The following is a 26,756-nucleotide window of genomic DNA, read 5'->3' as shown; positions in this document are numbered from 1 at the left end:
TTTGGTTATTAGCTGTGTCACTTAGCCACTGTGCCTCCAGAACTCCATATATATATAAAATAATTTGTATTGTGCAGATGACACAACCTTGCTTGCCGAAAGTGAAGAGGACTTGAAGCACTTATTGATGAAGATCAAAGACCACATCCTTCAGTATGGATTATACCTCAACATCAAGAAAACAAAAATCTTCACAACCAGACCAATAAGTAGTGACATGATAAATGGAGAAAAGATTGAGGTTGTCAAAGATTTCATTTTACTTGGATCCATGATCAACACCCGTGTAAGCAGCAGTCAAGAAATCAAAAGGTGCACTGCATTGGGCAAATCTGCTGCAAAAGACCTCTTTAAAGTCTTAAAAAGCAAAAAAGTCACCTTGAAGACTCAGATGCGCCTGATCCTGGCCATGGTGTTTTCAATTACCTCCTATGCATATGAAAGCTGGATGATGAACAAGGAAGACTGAATAGAATTGTGGTGTTGGAGAATAATATTGACTATACCATGGACTGCCAAAAGAACAAAAAAAAAAAAAAAACTGTCTTGGAAGAAGTACAACCAGAGTACTTCTTAGAAGCAAAGGTGGTGAGACTATGTCTCACACACTTTGGGCATGTTGTCAGGAGGGATCAATCCCTGGAGAAGGACATCATGTTTGGTAGAGGGTCAGCAAAAAAAAAAAAAAAAAAAAGGAAGACCATCAATGAGATGGATTGACACGGTGGCTTCAAGAATGGGCTCAAGCTCAACAATGATTGTGAGGCTGGATCAGGACTGGGCAGGGTTTTGTTCTGCTGTACATAGGGTTGTTATGAGTCACAACCAACTCAATGGCGCCTAATAACAACTACAAATACATATATATATACATAGAGGGACAGAGAGAGACAGAGACAGAGAGAGGCAGACAGAGAAAGGAGAAAGAGCAAGAGGGAGAGAGAGAGATTGATTTATCTCAAGGAAATGGCTCATGCAGTTGTAGAGGCGGACAAGTCCTTCTCTTGACTCACATGACTGGAGGGGCTGATGAACCCAAGATTGGCAGGTCAGACAGCAGACTTCTTTCTGGCCCATGGGCTGCAGATGCTGTTGAATCCAGTATGACAGGTAAGACAGCAGGCTTCTGTCTCACATGCTGTGGAGGCTGACGAATCCCAAGATTGGCAGGCAATACTGCAGGCCACTGGCTCAAGTCCCAAGAACGGGAGTTCAGATGAAAAAGAGCCAGATGCACGATTCAGAGCAAACAAAAGCCAATGAATTTGGCCAGAATGTCCAAAAAGATTGGATGCAGGCCATACCCTCAAAGAAACTCTTCTTACAACTGATTGATATACAGACTTGTGACTTGCCAGCCTCTACTGCTTATAAATTTCTCTCTGTCCATATCTCTATGTATCATCTATCTATCTATCTATCTATCTATCTATCTATCTATCTATCTATCTATCTATCTATCTATCTATCTATCTATCTATCTATCTATCTATCTATCTATCGTCTATCTATCTATCTATCTATCTATCTATCTATCTATCTATCTATCTATCTATCTATCTATCTATCTATCTATCTATCATCTATCTATCTATCTATCATCTAGCTATCATCTAGCTAGCTATCTAGCTAGCTATCTAGCTATCTGGCTATCTAGCTAGCTATCTAGTTATCTAGCTATCATCTATCTGTCTATCTATCTATCATCTATCTATATCTATCTATCATCTATCTATCTAATCTATCATCATCTACCTGTCTATCTACTTGACTAGTTTTGTTTCTTTAGAGAACTGAACCTAATACTTTTGGTACCAAGAGTAACTGATGTACCTTTCACCTTCCAGGAACATTAAGAGGACCAAATGGGACAGAAAATGTAAAATTTGGAAAAAAAAAAAGCTTTATTTAGATTTATACTCTAAAAACTTTTCTTAAGGACTTGATATATATCTGAGACAGTGTTCAGCATTTTCATTTGCTGTCATGAAACACTCACAATGTTGTACGTGCACCAGACATTATATATGGTGTTGAGGAAAGAGCATTGGTTCTGGAGGCAAAAGACTTGCATTTGAGATCCACCTCTGGAAAATGTTAGCTATCTGAGTTTGAGAAAATCACGTTTTCTCTCAGACTGTACTTCTTAATCAGCTTTTTTTTTTTAGATAGTACAATATCCCCCATTCTTATAATCTCACAGGGTTATCAAGAAGGTTATAAAATCAAAATTATTTCAGGGACTTTTTGATGGCTTTGATAAGATTCAATCTTCTTGACTATGTATCTCAATTCACTCTGTGATAGCGGGAGCCATATAAATCGAGCTTTATGAGGTTGCAGTTTGCTTAGCATTAACCGAAGTCTGGGTGAGTTTGGGTAATTGAGACTCAAGCTTTCAAAAATGGATCACTAGGTTATGAAATATTATTTTTGAGGACTTGAAAATTTATCTGGTATGACCTGCTACAAATTATAGAACCCGACTAGTTGATATCTTTGAAAGATAGTTCCCCAGCTTCAGTTTTAATAATTCTAGCAATGTGAACTCACTTAAAAGAAGGTACATTCTATTTGGATATTCAGTTTAACCAATATTTATTGAGGCAGATACTACGCTAGTGAGGAAACATAAAGGGTGGAATTGTCAAATCAGAGTTACCTAAATCAGATTTCATACCCAGTGTCAATATTTACTGACAATTTCTGGAAACAAACCATCCAGAGGCATAAGTGAAACAGGGAGATGTCTAGCACATTCTGCATGGCACCCCAGGTTTTTTCTTCCTCTATCAGACCTAGGATCTCTGGCCCAGAGAAACTGATGAGATTACTAAGTGATATTTTGTGCATTACTGCATGTCTTAGGCTGGGTCTTTTAGAGGATCGAAGCCAGTGAAGCGTATATATAAATATGCATGTTCTTGTTGTTGTTAGGTGCCATCGAGTCGGTTCCAACTCATAGCGACCCTGTGTACAACAGAAGGAAACACTGCTCTGTCCTGCACCATCCTCACAATCATTGTTATGCTTAAGCCCATTGTTGTAGCCACTGTGTCAATCCATCTTGTTGAGGGTCTTCCTCTTTTTCGCTGACCCTCTACTTTACCGATAAATATATAAAGATTTATTATAAGGAAATGGCTGATGAAATTGTGGAGGCTGGCAACCCCCACATCCATGGGTCAGGCATCAGGTTGGAGGCTTCTCCTGACTCATGTGGTTATCGGGGCTGGCAGACCCAAAATCTGCAGGTCATGTGGCAGACTGCTGGCTCATGGGGTTGGGAGATCTGGTGAATCAAAAATCTGCACGTCAGGCAGTAGGCTGAAGGCTTCTCACATCCCAAGAACCAGGGGTTGGGGGGATGAGACAAATGCAAGATCAAGAAAGAGTGAGGTTTGCCAGATCATTCACTTATATCATAAATACAGGCCACATTCCCCAAGGAAATTCCTTTTTCATTTGATTGGCTGCTCATATTAGATCACAAAATGGTAAATGATGCATAGTGTCTGTCAAACCACTGAGAATTATAGCCTAGTCAAGTTGACACACAACATTAACCATTATACCGCTGACAGCGGGAAGTGTTTGGGTTAGGAAACATCTCAATTTTGAACCTCAGATAGTTGTATAACTTATGAGACATGCTCCAGGAAGCCATGCCCTATAAATCCATATATTCTATGTTTATTTACCATAAACAATTAAAAATCAGGGACATGCTGCTGAACACAATCCATAAATAATTACCCTCTTCTAGGGAGTATCATGACTTTATTTGCTGATGGCATGACTCAAAATGAGAAGAAATAGCTGCAAACATCCATTACCAATTGGGACATGGCGTGCACGAAGTATAAATCTAGGAAAATTGGCAGTCGTCAAAAACGAAAAGGAATGCATAAACGCTGATATCGTAGGCATAGTGAGCTGAAATGGAGTGGTATTGGCCATTTTGAATCAGATAATTATAATGGTCTGCTATACTGGGAATGACAAGTTGAAGAGGAATGGTGTCACATTCATTGTCAAAAAGGACATTTCAAGATCTATCCTGAAGTACAACACTGTCAGTTACAGGATAATATCCATACACCTACAAGGAAGAGCAGTTAATACAACTATTATTCAAATTTAAACACCAATCATTAATTCGAAGGATGAGAAAATTGAAGATTTTTGCCAACTCCTGCAGCTTGAAATTGATCAAACAAGCAATCAAGATGTATTGACAATTACTGGTGATTGGAATGTGAAAGGCGGAAACAAAGAAGGATTGGTAGTTGGAAAATATGGCCTTGCTGATAGAAATGATGTAGGAGATCAAGTTAAAGAATTTTACAAAACCAATGACTTATTTATTGTAAATACCCCTTTTCAACAACATAACTGGGTAACTATATATGTGGAACTTGCTGGATAGAAAACACAGGGATCAAATCAACTACATGTGTGGAAACAGACAATGAAAAAGCTCATTATCATCACTCAGAACAAGGCCAGGTGCTGACTGTGGAAGAACAGATCATCGATTGCTCACATGCAATTTAACTTGAAGCTGAAGACAATTAAACAAGTCTGTGAGAACCAACACATGATCTTGAATATATCCCATCTGAATTTGGAGACCATCTCAAGAATGGATTTGACACATTGAACACTTACGATTGAAGACCAGACAAGTTGTGGAATGACGTCAAGGACATCATACACCAAGAAAGCAAAACGTCATGAAAAAGACAGGAAAGAAAGAAAAGGCCAAAATGGATGTCAGAAGAGACTCTGAAACCTGCTCTTGAACACAGAGTAGCTAAAGCGAACAGAAATGATAAAGGAGCCGAATAGAAGATTTCAAAGGGTGCTTGATAAGACAAAGTACAAAGAAATTTAAAAAGACCTGGAGTTAGAAAACCAAAAGGGAAGAACATGCGTGACATTTCTCAAGCTGAAAGAACTGAAGAAAAAATTCAAGCCTTGAGTAGCAGTTTTGAAGGATCTTATGGGCAAAATACTAAACGACACAGGAACCATCAAAAGAAGACAAAGGAATACACAGAGTCACTGTGGCAAAAAGAATTGGTTGGTGTTCAACTATTTTAGGAGGTGGCATACGATCCAGAACTGATGGTATTGAAGGAAGAAGCCCGAGCTGCACTGAAGGTGGTGGCAATAAACAAGGTTCCAGGAATTGACGGAATATCAATTGAGAAGTTTCAACAAATGGATGCAGCGCTGGAGATGCTCACTCGCCTACGTCAAGAAATTTGGAAAACAGCTATCTGGCCAACTGACTGGAAGAGATGAATATTAGTGCCCATTCCATAGAAAGGTGATCCAACAGAATGTGGAAATTATCGAACATTATCATTAATATCACGCACAAGTAGAAGAATTGGTGTGACCACCCAGGCCATTTGCTGTTAGGTCTCCTTTTGAACCTTGAAGAAACTGGTTTCTAAAAAGTCATCTTTGAGTCAAACAATGATCTAGATAAACTAGCAAGACTATTTTACCTTGTGCATTGTGCTCTCTCAAAAAATTCAGTTGGTTTTGGGAAACAGACTCCACAGGTCAGACTGGGAGCTATGTTTTAGAGTAAATTAGTAATTATTTTAATTGTTCTTCAAGACGATACTGTATAAAATTCTTCCTGATCACAGATTGTTTATCAGTTCTGTTCTGACCCTTTCCCGTGGAAATGCTGATAAGACATGGTATGAGAATTTTTGAAGTTATTCTCATCTTTGGGACATTTTTGACTCTCTAGTGGAAATGTTACCCTGATTTACAAATCGTATATTAAATAAACTTCTATCAATTTCCATTATTGCCTCAATATGATTTTTCTTTTAACATCAGGAATGCTCAACATTTTGCCTTGTGAAAGACAGGCCTGTGCAACAAAGAACTGTGGCAGAATCCTCGGAAAATTCTGCTCCAAACCATGCTTCCTACTGGTTGGCTTTCTGCCAGATCATAGTCCTTTACGTTCTGCTAAACTTCCGTGAGGGAAATAATCATACCCTGCTGCTTATAGGAAAAGGAGGTCCTATGCTTAGTGACAGATGCTTGTTTTATTCCTAAATGATTGAAATCAAATGCATTGGAACGAAACTTTTTTCCCTATTAACCTTTAGCAGCATTTATAATGGCCATGTTAAATCAAACCTCATTACAATGTAATGGGGCCTGACTGAAATACTGCAGGTATGATGCTGAGTAATTTCATAAATTATTAAATGGTAATTGAAAGTAATATGGCAGAATACATTGTACTCTTGAGGGGAAAAATACAGAAGATTTTGGAGGGAAGTAAAGTTGGTTAAAATATGGCATATAGGAAAGGATTAGAAGCAGGGCAAGGAGGAAGGGTGAGAGAAGACCTGAATACTTTTTAAAATTTTGGGTGGTGGGTTAAAATACGTAATTTTGATACCAGGGTTTCTCTGGCTGGTTGGGTGGTTATGGCCACTGATTGAAATATTGCAGATGTCCTAGATGCCTCCCTCAGTTCTTGTGTACAGTCATCAGGCCATAAGGATCAAACTCAAGTTAATTTTTATACCAAATGTCTCTTGCTGCCATGTCTTTAGTTTAATTAATGAAATAATTAAATAATTCACTTCAAGCCCTCACATTCCCAAAAGCTTTTCAGAAACTATATTAAATAAAAAAGTTCCCATCAGTGAAGTAATTACGACTTGCTGTAAACACAACAATACCAAAAAACTAAAATAAGCAAGAAAATAGACTTAGCTGAAAAGTCTCCTATTATCACACGTAGCCTTCACTAGAGGTAGTGCGTACTTCTAGATCCACACATATCGTACCTTATGAATTGACTTTTCTGAAATAGACTCATACTATATGGACTGTTCTACAACTTACTATTTTCATTTAATATTACAATAAAGTGTACAAATTTGTGGTGTAGATCTTGATGGTTTTTTTGAGTGGATCCATCCATGTAGCCACCACCTAAATGAAGATATAGAGTAGTAGCACTACCTCTGAAGTCTCTCTCATGCCCCTTCTAGTCCCTTACCTATCCTCCCTGAACATAACCACTCTTCTCAATTATATCACTGTAGGTTAGTCTTGCCTTTGTAACTTTAACATATGTTTCTCTGTGTCTAAAGATGCTGAGGAGACCCTGGTGGCCTAGTGGTTAAGTGCTACAGCTGCTAACCAAAAGGTTGGCAGTTCAAATCCACCAGGCACTTTTTGGAAACTCTATGGGGCAGTTCTATTCTGACCTATAGGGTCACTATGAGTCGGAATCAACTTGAAGGCAACTGTTTTTTTTTTTTTCTTCAAGGATGCTAAACACATTTTCATATGCTATTGGTCACTTGAATTGTCTTTTTTTTGAAGTGGGTGGACAAGTCTTTTTTCTAATTTTTATTGGATTGCTTATTCCTTACACATTTACGTTGTCATTAAAAAAACAACAACAACAGAAAAAAACCAAACCCAGTGCCGTCAAGTCGATTCTGACTCATAGCGACCCTATAGGACAGAGAATTAGGTGCCTTTAAGTCAGGTCTGACTCACAGTGACCCCATGTACAACAGAATGAAACATTGCCAGTTCCTGTGTCATCCTCACAATCATTTTTGTGCTTGAGCACATTGTTGCAGCCACTGTGTCAATTCATCTCATTGAAGGTCTTCCTTTTTTTTTTTTTTTTTGCTGACCTTCTACTTTATCAAGAATGATATCCTTCTCTAGGGACTGATCCCTCCTGATACCATTGATGTTATCCATAATTTGTATATAAGTACTTTTTTGAATGTATGTAGTGTAAATACCTTTTCTCAGCTCATTGTCAGTCTTTTACTCACTTAAAGGTATTTTTTAATGATGTCCAATATTTGTTTTTATTTTTTTAATGGTTAGTATTCTCTGTGTCCTGTTTAGGAAATCTTTGCCTACTCCAAGGACATGAAGCTTCTGTCTTACGTTACCTTCTTTATGGTTTACCTCTCACGATTAGGTCTACAATGCATCTGAAATTGATCTTTTTTGTATGGTGTTAGGAAAGAGGCAAGGGTAGTTGATCTACCATTATTAATTGAAAAGGCCATACCCACCCCACAGTATTGCATGGAAAAACTTTGTGGTAAAACAGAAGTCTGTATATGTATGAGTCTGTTTCTGGAATCTCTGTTCTGTTTTTTTAGTCTTCTAGTTTTATAATAAAAGTTGATATCTGGAAATGTAAGTCATCCAGCTTCAACCTTCTTCAGGACTGTATTCACTATTCTGAGCTGTTTTCATTTCTATATTCATTTTTGGGTCATCTGATCAGTTTTCATGATTTTTTAAAAATTACACTGAATCTATAAATAAGTTTGAGGAGGATTGCTATCTTTAGAATATTGGGTCCACCAATCTCTGAATATGGTATACCCCTCCATTTAATTGGTTCTTCTTGATTCTCTTTTTTATTAATGGTTGTTTTCTGTGTAGAAGTCTTGCAAATTTTTTAAAATTAGATTTGGTTTTAATAGTATCATTAGTTGCTTTACTGTAAATTTTATTTTCTAATTGTTGCTGTAATATAGAAATAAAATTGAATTTTGTATATCTAGTTTATAATTTATTTATTCATTTATAGATTATTTTTATTTATATTGTCCTATCTTTTGTGAATAATGAACTTTTATTTATTTATTTGTTCATTATTATTATTATTTGTGTCCTATTGCACTGGTTAGGACCTCTGCATTATGATGGATAGAAAAAATGGAACCAGACATTCTTGTTTCATTACTGATCTCAGGGGGAAAGCTTTGAGTATTCAATTTGAATATGTATTTTGATTCTCTCTATATTTTAAATGCCAACATACTTTATTATTTTGTTTTATACAGTTAATATCTATTTAACTTTTAGCACATTTTCACTTTCTGTCATACTTTATTTCTTTTTGCAATTCTATGCTTCCATCTGGGACCACTTTCTTTCTGCCTGAAGAATTTCTTTTGAGATTTCCTTTGGTACAGGTAGGCTGGTGGCAAATTCTTTCCATTTTTTTTTTTTCTGAAAATGTATTTGGCCTTTGTTTTGGAGAATATTTTTATTTTGTTGAGGAAAACACCGTAGATCGAGAAGTTATTTTTGTTTGGCACTTTAAATTCACTGTATTGTCTTTTGGCTTCCAAAATTCCAATAGAAAAGTCAAAAGAGTTTTTTTTCTTCTCTTTACTTCTAAGTTTTTCACTTTGTCTATATTTTTCAGTAGCTTTTCTAAGTGTTACTTCTTGTGACTTTTTTTTTTTTTTTGCTATTCATCTTGTGTGTGGGATTCTGAGATATTCTTTAATCTGTATCTTGTTTTTCACCAGTTTTGGAAAATTCTCAGCCAATATGTCTTAAGATATTTATCTGATTCTTTCTCTCTCTTCTTCTCTGGGATTTTAATTACATATATGTTAGATGTTTCCTCCATGTTCTATATATCTCTTTCATTTCATTTTATATGTTTGTTTCCATTCGGCCTATCAATGTGGACATTTTTTACTGACTTACTTTCATTCCATTAATTCTCTCTTCTGTTGTATTAAATCTGTCTTTGAATTCTAATTTAGGTTGTTATATTTTTCAGTTTTAGGATTTCCATTTGAATTTTAAAATAGACATCAGTTTACTGGTAAAACTCTACTTCCTTCTATTTTATTGAATTGATTAATCCTATTTTCTTTAAAATCTGTGTCTGAAAATCCAACTGTTTGATCACCTTTGAGTAAGTTTCTATTGTCTATATATTCTTTTGATTTTGGTTCATTTCTTTCTTCTTTTGTATTGGTATAACTGGCAACTTTTAAATTAAGTCCAACATTGTGTATGAAACATTTTAGAGACTCTGGATGACATTAATTTTCTGGAAAGAGAATTTACTTTTGTTCTGGTAGTTGCATAAAATATGAGTAGAGCACCTTGATCCAATTAAGCCTGCATTCTGGCTTTGTTAGGGCTTACCTTTTTATATCTTTATAGTTACTTCTTGGGCATAGCCTTTTTTTTTTTTTTTTTGTCTTGTTTTAACAATATTTTACTCTATTTTTAGTGGAAGTATACACAGCAAAACAGGTTTCCATTAATCGATTTCTACACATATTGTTCACTGACATTGGTTACATTCTTCACATTGTATCAACATTTTCATTTCTGTTCTAGTTGTTTCATTCCCATTAACCTAGTCTCATTGCTCCCCCAATTCCTCACCTGTGCTTTAGAGTAATTGTTGACCATTTAGTCTCGTATGAAGATTTTTTGAAAGAGTACAATACTCAAGGGTGATATTCTTGACCTTGTGAGCTAACCTGCTATTTAGCTAGAAGGTGACTTGAGGAGATAGTTTTGGTTCAAGGTTTAAAGGGTATTTCAGGGCAATAGTCTTGAGAATTCCTAAAGTCTCAGTGGGTCTAGTAAGTCTGGACTTTTTCAGAATTTGAAATTCTGTTCCACATTTTTATTTTTATCCCTTTCTGCAAGGATACATATGTTGAGGCCCTGATCTGAACACTTGTTACTCATAGCTGGATACCATCTAGTTCTTCTGGTTTCAGGGTAGAGGAGGCTATGTTTCATGTAGACAGTTAGTGCTGTAGACCAGGTTCTTCCCTGAACCTTGGGTTTCCTTCTTTCTTTTTTACTCCAGATGAGTAAAAAAAAAAAAAAAAAAATTTTTTTTTTTTTTTTTAATTGTACCTCACATGTTCACTAGCAAGCTTGAGTATAGCCTTATAGTGATCTCAATTGAAAGCCTAGGCTTTCTGTTGGGGCCTTTCTTTCATGATGGACTTGGGCTCCAATTTTTGTCTCCTATTAACATAAGACTTTCTAAATCTCTGCTTAGCTTTTTAGCCTCAGCAGTTATTTCTCTTTGGCTTTTATATTATCTAGCTCCGTCCTGCACGGCTTAGGGATTCAAAATACTTTGGGGACAATTGAATGTACAATTTTGGGCTTAGTGTTCTGTGGTTCCCTTTTCTCTGGGATGTGGGCCTGTCCAGTCCTGGCTGCCTTAATTACCCTTATTTCCAATATGTTTTCTTGCTAATTCGCTGAGATTGCTGCAAACTCTATGCCGTTGCTTTACATTTATCCTCTGAGACCCTTACTGCAAGTTAGCAAAGCCACGAAGGAAAAGTATGACGATGGAATAGGGTTCATCTTATTACTTTTCCTTTCTTTTAGATGTTCTGATCCCTCTATTCTTATTTGCCTTGGTTACTCTGATACCTTCAAAAGTGTTTTTAAAAAGTAGTCTTTGATTCAACTTTTAGGTTGTTCTCAGGGGGGGAGATAGTATGACACAAGCTACTCGTAATAACTAAGAGCATTACATTTATTTTGAAGTTTGCATATAATTCTAAATCTTGGATATACCAATTATTTATTTAGCCTCCTATTGGACTTCTGGTCTCTTTCCAAGTTTTAGTTATTATGAGCAATGTTACAATGAACATTCTTGTAGTATAATTTTGTGAAATTGTACAGTATTTCTCCAGGAGAAGTTGATAGTAGTGGAATGTCTGGGAATGGTTTACAGAACTCAGCTCATGGCTTTAACCTAACTTAAAGGTAAAGTGGGATACACTTAAGGTCGTACTTTGGCTCTTGTTGACTTGTTCTAATTATCTTCATTTTCGACTTGAACTTGCATATGAGTAATTGATGGTCTGTTCCAAAGTCGGGCACTGGCCTTGTTCTAACAGATGATATTGAGCTTTTCCATCGTCTTTTTCCACAGATGTAGTCAATTTGATTCCTATGTATTCCATCAGATGAGGTCCACATGTATAGTTGCCATTTATGTTGGTGAAAAAAGGTATTTGCACTGAAGAAGTCGTTGGTCTAGCAAAATTCTTTCATGTGATCTCTGACGTCATTTCTATCAGCAAGGCCATATTTTTCAACTACTGATCCTTCTTTGTTTCCAACTTTCGCATTCCAATCAGCGGTAATTATCAATACATCCTGATTGCATATGCTATCAATTTCAGACTGCAAAAGTTGGTAAAAGTCTTCAATTTCTTCATCTTTGGCCTTAGTGGTTGGTGCATAAACTTGAATAATAGTTGTATTAACTGGGCTTCCTTGTAGGCATATGGATATTATCCTATCACTGACAGCATTATACTTCAGGATATATCTTAAAGTGTTCTTTTTGACGATGAATACAACCACATTCCTCTTCAAGTTGTCATGATAAATGGAGAAAAGATTGAAGTTGTCAAGGATTTCATTTTACTTGGATCCACAATCAACACCCATGGAAGCAGCAGTCAAGAAATCAAAAGACATATTGCATTGGACAAATCTGCTGCAAAAGACCTCTTTAATGTGTTGAAAAGCAAAGATGTCATCTTGAAGACTAAGGTGTGCCTGACCCATGCCATGGTATTTTCAATTGCCTCCTATGCATGTGAGAGCTGGATGTTGACTAAAGAAGACTAAAGAGGAATAGATGCCTTTGAATTGTGGTATCGGAGAAGAATATTGAATAATACCATGGACTGCCAAAAGAACAAACAAATCTGTCTTGGAGGAAGTACAACCAGAATGCTCATTAGAAGCAAAGATGACTACGTCTCACATACTTTGGACATAATGTCAGGAGGGATCAGTCCCTGGAGAAGGACATTATGCTTGGTAAAGAGTCAGTGAAGGAAGACCCTCAATGAGATGGATCGACACAGTGACTGCAACAATGGGCTTACACATAGCAACGATTGTGAGGAAGGCACAGGACCGGGCAGAGTTTCATTCTGTCATGCATAGGGTCCCTATGAGTCGGAACCAACTCGACGGCACCTAACAACAACAACAAAGGTAGAGTAGAAATGCAAACACTTTGTATGTATGTATTCAACCTTTCTGTGCTTCCCAGTTCTAAATTGTAAAACACAATTGTGATGATGGGATGAAACTGGATTCCTGTTATGGTGTTTTTACAAATCACCCGTGGTAAGGAGAGGGCTTGAGTTTGGGACAAGACTATCTGGGCCACAATGCACCCTTAGGTGATATGTGTGTACATGTGTGTATGAGATGTTCACGATTGACTTTTCAGCTCATTTTTGTTTACGTGGAACTGTCCAGATTAATCTTCATAGAAACAGCAAGTGCTTCAGGGACATGACTTTCAGTGTTAAGTGCCTCCTCATCACCCTGCCAGAAGATCCAGTTTAGGGCTTCACAAGTGTGTCTCTTGAGAGTTGTTTGTTTTTAATCTGCAGTGAGAGGAACAGCCAGGGTGGGTGCCCTGCAGCCCTGTGGTTTCAGCTCTTTGCCTTAGAAATGAGAGTCCTCAAGGCCCATTATCTGGTCTGCTCAGGTCATTATGTTGTCCTTTCACAGACAGGAGGTTAATGAGGTGATAGAACTCTAATGTGGGTGTAACTTCTGAGTACCTTCTGTGAAATAACAACATCAATCACAATAAAGATTATTGCTGTCCTCCACAATCAGAATGCTCTTGATTTGAAAGTTCAACTCAGGAGGCAAACTGCCTAGTTAAGATCCTGCTTCTATCATTTCTTAGCTCTGTGACCTGAACAAAGTTATTAAGCTGTCTGTGTCTCAGTCTTCTTGTATGTAAATTGAGAGTTACAATAGCACTTTTTTTTACTGGGTCCTTGTGAGGACTAGAAACCCTGGTGTCATAGTGGTTAAGAGCTACAGCTGCTAACAAAAAGATTGGCAGTTTGATTCCACCAGGTGCTCCTTGGAAACCATATGGGGCAGTTCTACTCTGTCCTATAGGGTCACTATGTGTTGGAATTGACTTGACAGCAATGGGTTTGTTTTTTTTTTTGGTTTTGTGAGGATTGGAGTTCCTGGGTCTTGCAAACAATCTGCTGCTAACTGAAAGGTTGGAGGTTGGAGTCCATCCAGAGGTGCCTTGGAATAAAGGCCTGGTGATCTACTTCTGAAAAATTAGTCACTGAAAACCCTGTGGAGCACAGTTCTACTCTGACATACATGGGGCCACAATGAGTAGAAATCAACTGGATAGCAACTGGGTATCTGAAACTTGCTTTTTTTTCCCCAGTCAACTAATACGTTTAGGAGATCTAATACCTATAGAGTTACCTCATCACAATAAATAAATAAATACATAAACAAAACACTTTCGCGTAGTCATTCCCCTACTGATGAACGTTTAGATTATTTCCTAGTTTTAGCTGCTGTTTCAAATGATGATGTAATAAGCATCCTTGTACATACATGTCTTCTTGGATCCATGTGGGAGTGTTTCTCTAGGGAGGTATACTTGAGCACATCCACTATGCGCACTTGAAAATTCTGGTGTCCTTTCAATTATCTGATTTGACCCCATTCAACACAGTTTACTTAGTGATGGTTTGCTGATTTAGAATAGAAGCCCCGAAGTTCCACCAATTGAACTAGATGATGAGGAGGAACAATTTGGGCATAGGTTAGGTGGACTATTACCTGGCCACCAGGGAGACAGAGGTTTTATTTTTGGCTAGAAGACAGTATTCTCTTTTTGTTTGTTATTAAGGTGGAAGATAACTCAGAAAGCTTGGTTTTTAGGAAGAATGAATAAACACTTGGGTAGTGTTTGTGATTTTGCAAATTACTATCAAATTTGTTTGCATGTATATGAGTGTGCATTTGTGTATGAGTGGGTATTCATGTGTGAATATGAGTGTGCCCATGTGTGAGTATGTGTATTTGTGTGTATGTGTGTGTCTGCATGCATGTGCATTTGCACATGTAAGAGAAAAATGAGGGACCACATTTCTGAATTTCTTCCCCAATCCTGGAAGTTCTTGTCCTGGAATAAATGGTTTCCCCATTTCCAAAGCAAACCCTTAGGAGAATGGCCTCAGTACCTGCCCCCTTCTATAAAATCTGCACAAAGAGTTTCTACTGGATCACAAACTTGTAGTTAATGATGATTTTTTGCTCCAGTTCATCCTTTACTCATTCTCTTTCCCAGCCGTGGCTGTTATGGACAGCATGCTATAACCACCTTTTGGGATTTCCTTCTTCAGAATTTAAAATGATACCATCAGCCAGGTGGCTCCACAGTTCGGACTAGATGATTGGGCATTGGTACTTTTATTTCTAAGCAGTTGCAGGTAAGAATCACAGCCTTGGACACCAGGGAAAATTTTCTTATCTAATCCTTGGACTCATCACAGGCCACGGTCCTTTTTTTCACAAGGCCCAATCTCAAGAGAGGAAATCAAGAGCTCTCCTAATCCCTTATTCTTTATCTTGCAAAGTAATATTCAGCTTCTTGCCTTCAGGTAATCATCTCTGCAGGCAATTTTCTAACCTTGTATGTACAAAAAAAAAAAAATGGGGGTTAGGTCTAGGTTAGCAGGAAAGGCTGCTGTATGTGGTGAGCCATGCTTTTCTTTCATGTGGGAAGGAGGAGCTGGGCCTGGGTGCCATACAGTTGCACCCCACACAGTTTTTCTCTTCCTACTCTTCTTGACTTTCTGACCACATGTCCTCTCTTTTGGTGGTACGTTCACTCCATCTCTCCTTTGTTCTTGAGCCAGTTTCACAATATTCCCATCTAGGAATCAGGATAACATTAATGACAATAATTTATCATAATAAGAAACATTCGCCAAGTGTCTTCTTAGTACAGTAAACTGGCGCTGCATGTTTGTAAATAATTATCAAACCAATCCTAAGTGGTTGGCACTGTCTTTAGGGTTGCTGTGAGTCAGAATGATTTGACGGGAATAGTTTTGGTTTTGGTTTTCTGTAAGTGGGAAAACTAAGGCCTAGAAAGGCTAAGTAATGTTCCCAAGTTTCAAAGCTAGCTAGCGGCAATGTCAGGATTTGTACCCAGGCTGTCTCGCTCCATTCTCTGAATTACTACCCTGTTTTCCAAAAACTGGGCCTTTTAGTTTACATCTGATATTATTTAATTCCCATAACAATACTTTAAGGTTGGTATTATAAAGCCAGTTTTTCAGATGAAATCACCACCCTCAGCAAGGTTATTTGTCTCAGATCACTGAGTAGGTGCAGGAACCAGCCAAAGCTTTCCTCTTCATCACGCTGCGTCAGTTTAATAGCTGCATTTACTTGAAGTCTCAAGGTCTTACGTCCCAAGCCAGAGAATGAACAGTGGAATGTGAAATGCATGTGTTTCGTTGACTTTTTTTTGCTCTTTCCTAAGATTCATGACCTTGTAGGTCCTGTTACCACCACCCTTTCATAGAATGTGGTTCAACATTGCCCTCTGGTTTCCCTGTCCTACCCCCTCCCCCCACCCAGGCTACTGCCACACCAATCTACACATTAAGGTTATCTCAAGTTATACTCAACCCCACAGCGCCCTTGCAGCCTTAAGGAACACTGGATCTAATTTTAAAATGATATATAGTTGCAATTTGTGTTAATATCATTATAAATCATCAATTTACATAGACTGAAGATCTGATTAATTCAAATGTATTCATCTATTTTAGATTAATATGCACCTACTGACTAACCTCAGTATTAATTTACACACAAGATTAAAAACAGATTATTACATTCAAGCAACTACCTGCACCAGGCAGCTTGAATAGAATTCCCCTGTTCCTGGACCAACAGAAGGTGAAGGATTGCTTGTGCATTCCTGAAGAAAGCAAAGGAGGAACATCACAGCTGGTGTGTTATCACAGCAACAGGCCCTTGGCTTCTGTCTCTTATGCTTCCATTGTTCCTGTACCACCTCTGGGCTCACTGATACTTTATACTTTACCATCCTTGGTTTTCCAATCTATAGAAACATAGCAAACACATACATATGTGACTAATCCTGGGCTCAGAGCTTTCCATTAAAAAAACAAAAATGAAAAGAAACCAAAACCGTTGCCATCCAGTTGATTCCAACACATAGCGACCCTAGAGGACAGAGTAGAACTGCCCCATAGGGTTTCCAAGGAGGGCCTGGTGAATCTAAACTGCCGACCTTTTTTGGTTAGCAGCTGTGGCTCCTAAACACAACACCACCAGGGTTTCCAGAGCTTTTCATATACTAACTCATTTCATCTCTACAACAGCTCTGCAAGGCAGATACTAATATTAACCCATTTTACAGAAGGGGGTGGAAACTGAGGCTCAAAGAGATTAAGTAAATTGTTCAAGGTCATATAGTTAGTACGTATTGGAAACAAGATTTGAACCTAAGAATTCTGACTCCCGGGCCCATACTCTTAATCACTCTGCTATGTGGCTTTAGGACCTACCAGAACTTTGCAAGAATTTAAAGGATTCTAGAAGATTTATTCATAACACTTCTTATGCTAGTTGGTGATACAGATGCTCTTAAAGAAACAAACATTGGCGTCCAGTCGATTCCAACTTATGACACTGATCCCATGTGGTGTAGAGTAGAACTGTTGTAACGGGTTTTCTTGGCTGTAAATTTCAGGTAGCAGATCACCAGGCCTTTCTTTTGTGGTGCAACTGAGTGAGTTCGAATGACCAATCTTTAGGTAAGCAGTCAAGAACAAACTATTGTTTCAACAGATGCTGTTAGAGGGTTGAGATCATGTCAAACACTTCATAGATCCCAACACATTCAGCCTAGTTCTAGGTACAAGACAGGTGCTCAATAGATATGAGTATGAATTAGCTATTGATTACTTTTTCTCCTTAATGAAATTATCATAGCTTCAGAATGGAGATATTCAATTAATGCTTTAGGATTTTGGAGTTATAAAACCTGAGTTTGGTTTCCACTCCCTTTACTTGTTAGTTCAGCCACTATGTACCATAGCCCCTGAAGAGCCTTAGTTTCCTGCTCTATAAAATGGGAGTAATACTAGGATGTAGTCTTGTTTCCATGATGGCTCCTTTTGTCCTGTTCATGAGCTCCCAAGATGCATCAGCCCAATTTCACAGGGTGGTTTCTTCGGCATCGAGGTCCTCATTAGCCTGGATGAGAGAAGCTAACCGGCTGCAGTTTTACCCAAGTACTTCACCACTGAAAGGGAGTCCAGGAAACAGGTCACCTGTTTTCAATCTGTTAAAAGTTTACAGGCAAAGGCATTGTGTTGACTTTAAGCACAACGTATGATTAATGATTTGAAGTGCTAATGGAATGTTGGCCGTGCAAAAATGCCTTTCCTATATATTTTCAAAGAGGCCTTCCTTGCCTAAGACCTTGAGTTTTAAATTACATCCGTAAGTCTACTTTTTATCGCCTAAACATGTTCATCAGCCACCTATTGTGTGAAAAACGTTCTGGCTGGTGGGAGAGGAATGGTATTAACAATAATAAGCATATCGTAAATTTGTAGAGCACATTTTTTTTCAAAATATTTTCATGCACTGCATGATATTGTTGAAAGAGCAGTGAAATGAGACATTAAAGTTTGAATCCAGGTTTTGTCATTACTGAGTAATCTTAGATAAGTCATTGTCCCTTTTTGAGCATTGATTTCCCTAACTGATTTGGAAGTTGGATCATTTGATCTGAATTCTTAATTTCTTTGATGCCTTGATAGTTTGCCTTATTTAAAGTAGAAGACGTAGCCCCTCTTGTATTGAAAGCAACATGTTGGTGTCCAATAAAGACTTGTTGAATTGAACTAAAATCTGCTTTAAATCACAAGTTTGGGTATTAGGCTACTTGGGTTCAAATCCTGGCTTAACTATTTACTAGTTGGCAAGTTGCTTGATCTCTATTTTTCCATCTGTAAAATGGGGATGATAAAGAAGCACACACCTCACAGAGTCTGGCAAGGAGTAAATTAGTTAGCAAAAGTGAAGTGCTTAAAGCAGTGCCCGGTACAAAATAGGTGCTCAATAAATGTCAGATGTTCCTGGTTAGTTAAGAAATTTGGAACATACTTGTACACAGAATGAGAATCTCAATGTGTACCCATGGTTTATAAATTCAAACTGAGTGCTGAGTCCTGAAGCAGAACTAAATAGAGGACAGGGCTAGGTTTGGGGACAGGAAAGGAGATATCAGGGCCTGGGAAACTCTTTCTGAGATGGATTGGTACAATAGCCATAACGATGGGCTCAAACATGCTGGTGATTATGAGGATGACACAGGACTAGGCGATGTTAAGTTCTGCTGTACATAAGGTCTCTACGGGTTAGAGCCTGACTTGACGGCAGCTAACAACATCATCGTCATCATCATCATGGAACTTGAGGCTGGAGTGATGGACAAGTTCTAGATATTTCTTATGTTGCATTTTCCATTGTCAGCCAGTCACTGGCACATCAAACCATTCTTGAATGCTTAAGACTGCAGAGGTGTCTGAAACTCTTAACAGGTGAGAGGGGTTGAAGGACATAAGTTTGCCAAACCTGGTGAAAAGAAGATGCAGAAGAGAGATGGAACATGTGCGCATACTAACAAGGCTGTGGAAGAGGAATTAGGGATAATAATATTAGTAAAAATGATGTTATAACAATAGTTGTGCAACTACTTCTACTACCACTGCTGTTACCCCAAGTCATCCTTGGGGACAAGAACTGCAAGAAGTCAATAACCATCAGCTTACTCCTAGGGCTGAAAGAGAGCTGTGTAAAGAACAGGATGGAACATACTACATTGTACCTCCATCTAGCTTAGTCTTCCCAGTAACCCTATGCTACAGTGTTATGTCTATGATATGCCTGAAGACACGGGCAGAATCCAAGGTGTTTCTAAGATACCGTGTTCCTTCACTGGATTTTTGCCTACCATATTGTTGTTAGGTGCTGTCGAGTTGGTTCCAACTCATAGTGATGCTACGTACAACAGGATGAAACACTGCCTGGTCCTGTGTCATCCTCACAATCCTTGCTATGTTTGAGGCCATTGCGTAGCCACTGTGTCAATCCATCTAATTGATGGGCTTCCTCTCATTCTCTGGCCCTATACTCTACCAAGCATTTGCCCTTCTCCAGTGACTTGTCTTTCCTGATAACATGTCCAAAGTTATCACCACAGAGAAACTATTTATAAAAAATATGACATACCCAACCATGAAATAAACTGCATTAGGATATAGGGAAGAAGCCCCTGGATGGTGCAAACAGTGATGTGCTCAGCTGCTTACCTAAAGTTTTGAGGTTCAGGTCCACCTAGAAGTGCCTGGGAAGAAAGGCCTGGCAATCCACATCTGAAAAATTAGCTATTGAAAACCCTGTGGAGCGTAGTTCTACTCTGACACACAGGGAGTCGCTGTGAGTCAGAACTGACTTGACTGCAACTGGTGGTGGTAGTAGGAAACAGGGAAATCCTTATCGTAGGGATTATTCAAGCCAAAGTTAAAAGAGATATGTTGGGAGGGTTTTAACCTTAGCAATAAATAAAACTAAACCCATTGCTATGAAGTCGATTCTGACTCATAGTGACCCTATAGGACAGAGTCGAACTGCCGCATAGGGTTTCCAAGGAGCAGCTGGTGGTTTTGAAATGCCGACCTTTTGGTTAACAGTCAAGCTTTTAACCACTGTACTGCTGAGGCTCCTTTAATGTTAGAGGGGGGCTGATCTGAGATGACATTTAAGGTCTCTTTCATGGTTGACAGTCCAGGTCTTTGTGAAATACTGCCCGTGGCTGACAATATTGGGGCATTATAGTTTTGTTTTTAATCAATATAACTAAATGAAAAGTACAAATACAATAAAAAAAAAGCCACAAATACAATTAAACACAAATACAATTCAATACAAATACAATTAAAAGAGGACTCCTTTGCTGCTTAGACACATTTGAATAGAACCATCAGTTTGTGAGAAATCTTTAAAAATGGATTTGTATGGTTAGTTAGTGATCTTTATCTATAAATCCCCTCAATGAAATTTCAGAGCATTAATTGGCCATGAAACTCCAAAGAGGAGCATTTTCCTTAGCTCAGGTTAGCATTTTCTAACTTTCTGTAAATATTCACCCGCTAAAGCAGTTAATAGGTTTCCTCATGCAGAACATTCTTGGCCACCCATGGAAAAGTTCTCTAAAAGATGGATGGCTTTCTCCTGGCTTCGGGATAACTGCTGATCAGAATCTTTATGCCGCCTGATACACCCAGTTAATATCAGACCCCACGGAGCAGGCTAGAAGCATTACTTCTAGGGCCATTTGAAAGTGGACACAAGAAGTCCCACTTTGTTGTCTTACTGAACTTTATAGATAGAACTGTGTTCCCCCAAAATATGTGTTGAAATCCTAACTCCTGTACCCTGGTGGCACAGTGGTTAAGAACTCGGCTGCTAATCAAAAGGTCCACAGTTCGAATCCACCAACAAAATAATGGGGTTGCTGTTAGTCTTCAAGGTGACATCTTTGCTTTTTAACACTTTAAAGAGGTCTTTTGCAGATTTGGGTGATGGAATGCGTCTTTTATTTCCTGACTGCTGCTTCCATGGGTGTTGATTGCGGCTCCAAGTAAAATGATATCCCTGACAACTTCAATCTTTTCTCCATTTATCTTGATGTTGCTTATTGGTCCAGTTGTGAGGATTTTTGTTTTCTTTATGTTGAGGTGCAGTCCATACTGAAGGCTGTGGTCTTTGATCTTCATTAGTAAGTGCTTCAAGTCCTCTTCACTTTCAGCAAGCAAGCTTGTGTCATCTGCATAACAAAGTTTGTTAATGAGTCTTCCTCCAATCCTGAGCCCAGTTTCTTGGATTATTTGCTCAGCATACAGACTGAATAGGTATGGTGAAAGGACAGAACCCTGACATACACCTTTCCTGACTTTAAACGATGCAGTATCCCCTTGTTCTGTTAGAACAACTGCCTCTTGATCCATGTATAGGTTCCTCAGGAGCACAATTAAGTGTTCTGGAATTCCCATTCTTCACAATGTTATCCTTAATTTGTTATGATGCACACAGTGGAATGCCTGGGCATAGTCAATAAAATACAGGTAAACATCTTTCCTGTATTCTCTGCTTTCAGCCAGAATCCATCTGACATTAGCAATGATATCCCTGCTTCCATGTCCTGTTCTAAATCTGGCTTGAATTTCTAGCAGCTCCCTGACGGTATACTGCTACAGCTGCTTTTGAATGATCTTCAGCAAAATTTTGCTTGGGTGCGATATTAATGATATTGTTCAATAATTTCTGCATTTTGTTGGATCACCTCTTTTGGGAATAGGCATAAATATGGATCTTTTCCAGTTGGTTGGCCAGGTAGCTGTCTTCCAACTTTCTTGGCATAGATGACTGAGCACTTCCAGTGCTGCATACGTTTGTTGAAACACCTCAGTTGGTATTCCATCAATTCCCAGAGCCTTGTTTTTCGCCAATGCCTTCAGTGCAGCTTGGACTTCTTCCTTCAGTACCATCAGTTACTGATCACATGTTATCTCCCAAAATGGTTGAATGTCAACCAATTCTTTTTTGTGTAGTTACTCTGTGTATTTTTTCCGTCTTCTTTTGATGCTTCCTGAGTCATTTAATATTTTCCCCCTTAAAATCCTTCAATATTACAACTCAAGGCTTGAATTTTTATTTCAGTTCTTTCAGCTTGAGAAATGCTGAATGTGTTCTTTCCTTTTGGTTTTCTATTTCCAGGTCTTTGCACATGTCATCATAATACTTTACTTTGTCTTCTCGAGCTGCCCTTTGAAATCTTCTATTCAGCTCTTTTACTTTGTCATTTTTTCCTTTTGCTTTAGCTACTCAGGGTTCAAGAGCAAGCCTCAGAATATCTTCTGACATTCATTTAGGTCTTTTCTTTCTCTCCTGTCTTTTTAATGACTTCTTGCTTTCTTCATGTATGATGTCCTTGATGTCATTCCACAACTTGTCTTGCCCTTCAGTCATTAGTTTTCAATGTGTCAAATCTATTCTTGAGATGGTCTCCAAATTCAGGTGGGATATACTCAAAATCATACTTTGGCTTTTGTGGACTTGTTCTAATTTTCTTCAGTTTCAACTTGAACTTGCATATGAGTAATTTATGGTCTGATCTGCAGCTGGCCCCTGACCTTGTTCTGACTGATGATATTGAGCTTTTCCATCATCTCTTTCCACAGATGTAGTCGATTTGATTCCTGCATATTCTGTCTGGTGAGGTCCATGTGTATAGCCTTCCCTTATGTTGCTGAAAAAAGATATTTGCAATGAAGAAGTCATTGGTCTTGCAATATTCTATCGTGCCATCTCCAGCATGGTTTCTATCACCAAGGCCATATTTTCCAACTACCGATCCTTCTTCTTTGCTTCCAACTTTCACATTCCAATCACCAGTAATTATTGGTGCATCCTGATTGCATGTTTGATCAATTTCAGACTGCAGAAGTTGGTAAAAATCTTCAATTTCTTCCTCTTTGGCCTTAAAGGTTGGTGGGTAAATTTGAATAATATTCATATTAACTGGCCTTCCTCGCAGGCATGTGGATATTATTCTATCACTGACAGTGTTGTACTTCAGGGTATATCTTGAAATGTTCTTTTTGATGATGAATGCAATGCCATTCCTCTTCAAGTTGTCATTCCTGGCATAATAGACCATATGATTGTCTGATTCAGAATGGCCAATTCCACTCCATTTCAGCTCACTAATGCTTAGGATACCAATGTTTATGTGCTTCATTTCATTTTTGAAAATTTCCAATTTTCCTAGATTCATTCTTCCAACAATTCAGGTTCTGATTATTAATGGATGTTCGCAACACTTTTTTCTCATTTTGAGTCATGCCACATCAGCAAATGGAGGTCCTGAAAGCTTGACTCCATCCGTATCAGTAAGGTTGACTCTACTTTGAGGAGGCAGCTCTTCCCCAGTTGTATTTTGAGTGCCTTCCAATCTGAGGGGCTCATCTTCAGGCACTATATCAGACAATGTTCTACTGCTATTCATAAGTTTTTCTCTGGCTAATTATTTTCAGAATTAGACCACTGGGTCCTTCTTTGTAGTCTGTCTTAGCCTGGAAGCTCCGCTGAAACCTGTCTTCCGTGGGTGACCCTGTTAGTATTTGAATACTGGTAACATATCTTCCAGCATCACAGCAACACACAAGCCCCATAGTATAACAAATTGAGAGATGCATGGGGAAACACTGGCCTAGAAGGTCATTAAAATTGTAGAGATGTTATTGAAAAACTAGACCTTTGATGTTCTTTGTGCAGCATCATGCTCCGAAGAAAGTATTGTGTGATCAATAGCAGACACTCTCAAACTCCTTAAGTAGGAGATTAATGAAATTAGCAGAAGGGCCAGAATATATATGTGTGTGTGTGTTGTGGAATCGTGGGGGTTGAACACTTGAAATTGGCTTGCTGGATGATCCCAGATGTTAAGTTGATATAGTAAACAAATGTCAGGGCAAAGGCTTGGACCTGTATCTGTCTAACTCCATAACCCTCTCATTTAGAACTCCAGTCTACCACTACATGTGATTAAAGACAGAGTGAATACCCAGTGGTTATGGATTAAATTGTGTTCCCCCCAAAACGTGTTGAAATCTTAACCCCTGTACCTATAAATATGACTCTGCTTGGAAATAGGGGTTTCCCTTTGTTTATAAATGAGGTCATACCAGTATAGAGTGGGTCCTAAACCTAATCACTTCTGAGTTATAGAAACACCAGAATAGAAATAGAGATATACACGAGAAGACAGATGTCAAGGAAAACCCATGATCACCGGCAAATTCCAGAAACTAGGAGAGAGGCCCATGGAAGGAATGAACAAGGCTTAGACCCTGATTTGGACTTTAAGCCTCCAGAACAGTGAGAAAATAAGTTTCTGCTCTTTAAAGCCAGCTATTGTGGTATTTATGGCAGCACTAGGAAAGTAAGGCACCATTGTATATTGAAATCATTTTGGCCAAGTCACTATGGATAGCATGCCCTTCTTCTGATGGGTTTTTAAAGTGATACCCATGATTTGGTAAACTGCTCTGCAATCATGTGGGCCTCCATCAGGGAGGTTTCCTGGAAACAGCTCTCAGAGTCTCTCTCTACCTGGTATCTCCACTTGAGGCAGCAGTACATGGTCTGCTGGAGTCTTCCCCATAACACTTCCAAAGTTCAGAGCAGTCTCCAAACTGCATAAGAAAAGCAGACCGAATATTTAGTGCAGTTGCTGGAGCCATAAAAGAAAAAAATTAACCAAGCTTATTAGGCTCCCCGTTTCTTTTCTCCCATAAAACGAGCAATTGGCAATAAATGCCATTCTGCTTTTCAACAGATGAATGGCCCAGTTGTGATAAATCCACCAGCATTTTCTGGGGAAATATATTTTACTCCAGACATTTTTAGTAGTGGGGCCGTATTTTTCAAAGGAGTGGTGAGGACATTTAGTGAGGTTTAAACTTTTCAAACCAGTGTGAGGGCTGGACATAGGAAAACCAGTATTCTTGGGATTGGAATCCAAAATCAGAGGATAGGTCCACTTGTCTATGGCTGTTTTCTTCTCTTATCAGTTTGTTGGCAGAGTCTCTATTTTTTACCACCTCTATGTTTTTATTTTGGAGCCCTGGTGGTGCAGTGGTTAAGCATTTGGCTGCTAACCAAAAAAGATTGGCACTTTGAATCCACCAGCTGCTCTTTGGAAGCCTTATAGGGCAGTTCTACTCTGTCCTACAGGGTTGTTATGAGTCAGAATATACTCAAAGGCAACAGATTTTTTTTTTTTTTAATGTTCTTATTTAGTCCGACATTTCATCCTGGGATTAAGGAGTACCTTTGTTTTTTAGGTAAGGAAAGCAAAGCTCAGACAGAGTAATTTGATTGCCCTAGATTAGAAAGCTACTGAGTTGGGCATCTAAGATTTGGTCCCTAGTACTTGGCTCTTTTGTTCATTTTATTCAACTTTGCACTTGTCTGGCAGAGGAAGAAGACAGTGCAATGGTCTGGGGATTTGGAGGCCTGGGTTCTAGCCATGGTTTTGCAACCAACCAGATAGATAACCTTGAACAAATTTCTCTCTCCCATATTATTTCTTATTCCCTACACAGTAGGTTCTGGCTTGGGTGACCAAGCATTGCGGTTTGCCCAGGTTTGGGGAGTTTCCTGGGATGTAGGCCTTTTGGTTTTAAAACTGGACAGTCTTAAGAAAACTGGGATGAGTTGTTGACTCTAGTTCTGGCCTTGGCCCACTTTTAGTCTCCACAGTCTCTCCTTGGGCAGACTCAAGTACTCCACTGACTTCAAATGCCAGCAAGTTCTGGTAACGCTATTCTCTGTCTTCTTCCCAATATCTTCCCTTGGCTTCAGTACGTCTGCCCGCTGCCCATACTCATAGGGATGTACCACAGTCATCTACACCTTAGTATTTCCAGACTGCTCTCACTCCTTCCCTCTGCCACTTTTCTCCATATTTGAATCCCCACCTGAATTTCCTATTGCAGTCAGTGACACTGCCTTCTAACCCATTATCCAGCTAGTAACTAGAGAGTTGTCTTAGAATGTTTCTGTTCCCTCTTCCCATCTAATCAGTCTATAGGTGCTGCCAACTGCTTCTTGAGTCTGTGCCACCCTCCTCCATCTCAATAACATCTGCTTTAGTTCAGACCCTCATCTTCTCTGGCTTGGGTTGTCACACCTGACCCTCAGGCTTCCAGTATTGTCCTCTTGCCAATAGTGCCACCTGTAGCCCATTCAAATCAAGTAACTCCAGACTTTCTTAAGGTTCTACTTTTTTTGGTATAGCTCTTGGTTGTTTAGCTCCAAGCCCAGCTCTCCAACCCTCCCTGAAATTCGATTAATTACCAGACAAAAACAAAACCCGTTGCCATCTAGTCAATTCTGATTCATAGTGACCCTATAGGATGGAATAGAACTGTCCCATA

The sequence above is a fragment of the Elephas maximus genome, chromosome 5 (genome assembly GCF_024166365.1).
Source record: "Elephas maximus indicus isolate mEleMax1 chromosome 5, mEleMax1 primary haplotype, whole genome shotgun sequence".
In the NCBI taxonomy this organism is placed as follows: domain Eukaryota; kingdom Metazoa; phylum Chordata; class Mammalia; order Proboscidea; family Elephantidae; genus Elephas; species Elephas maximus.
The sequence above is the reverse complement of the archived record's forward strand: the minus strand, read 5'-3'. Positions refer to the sequence as shown.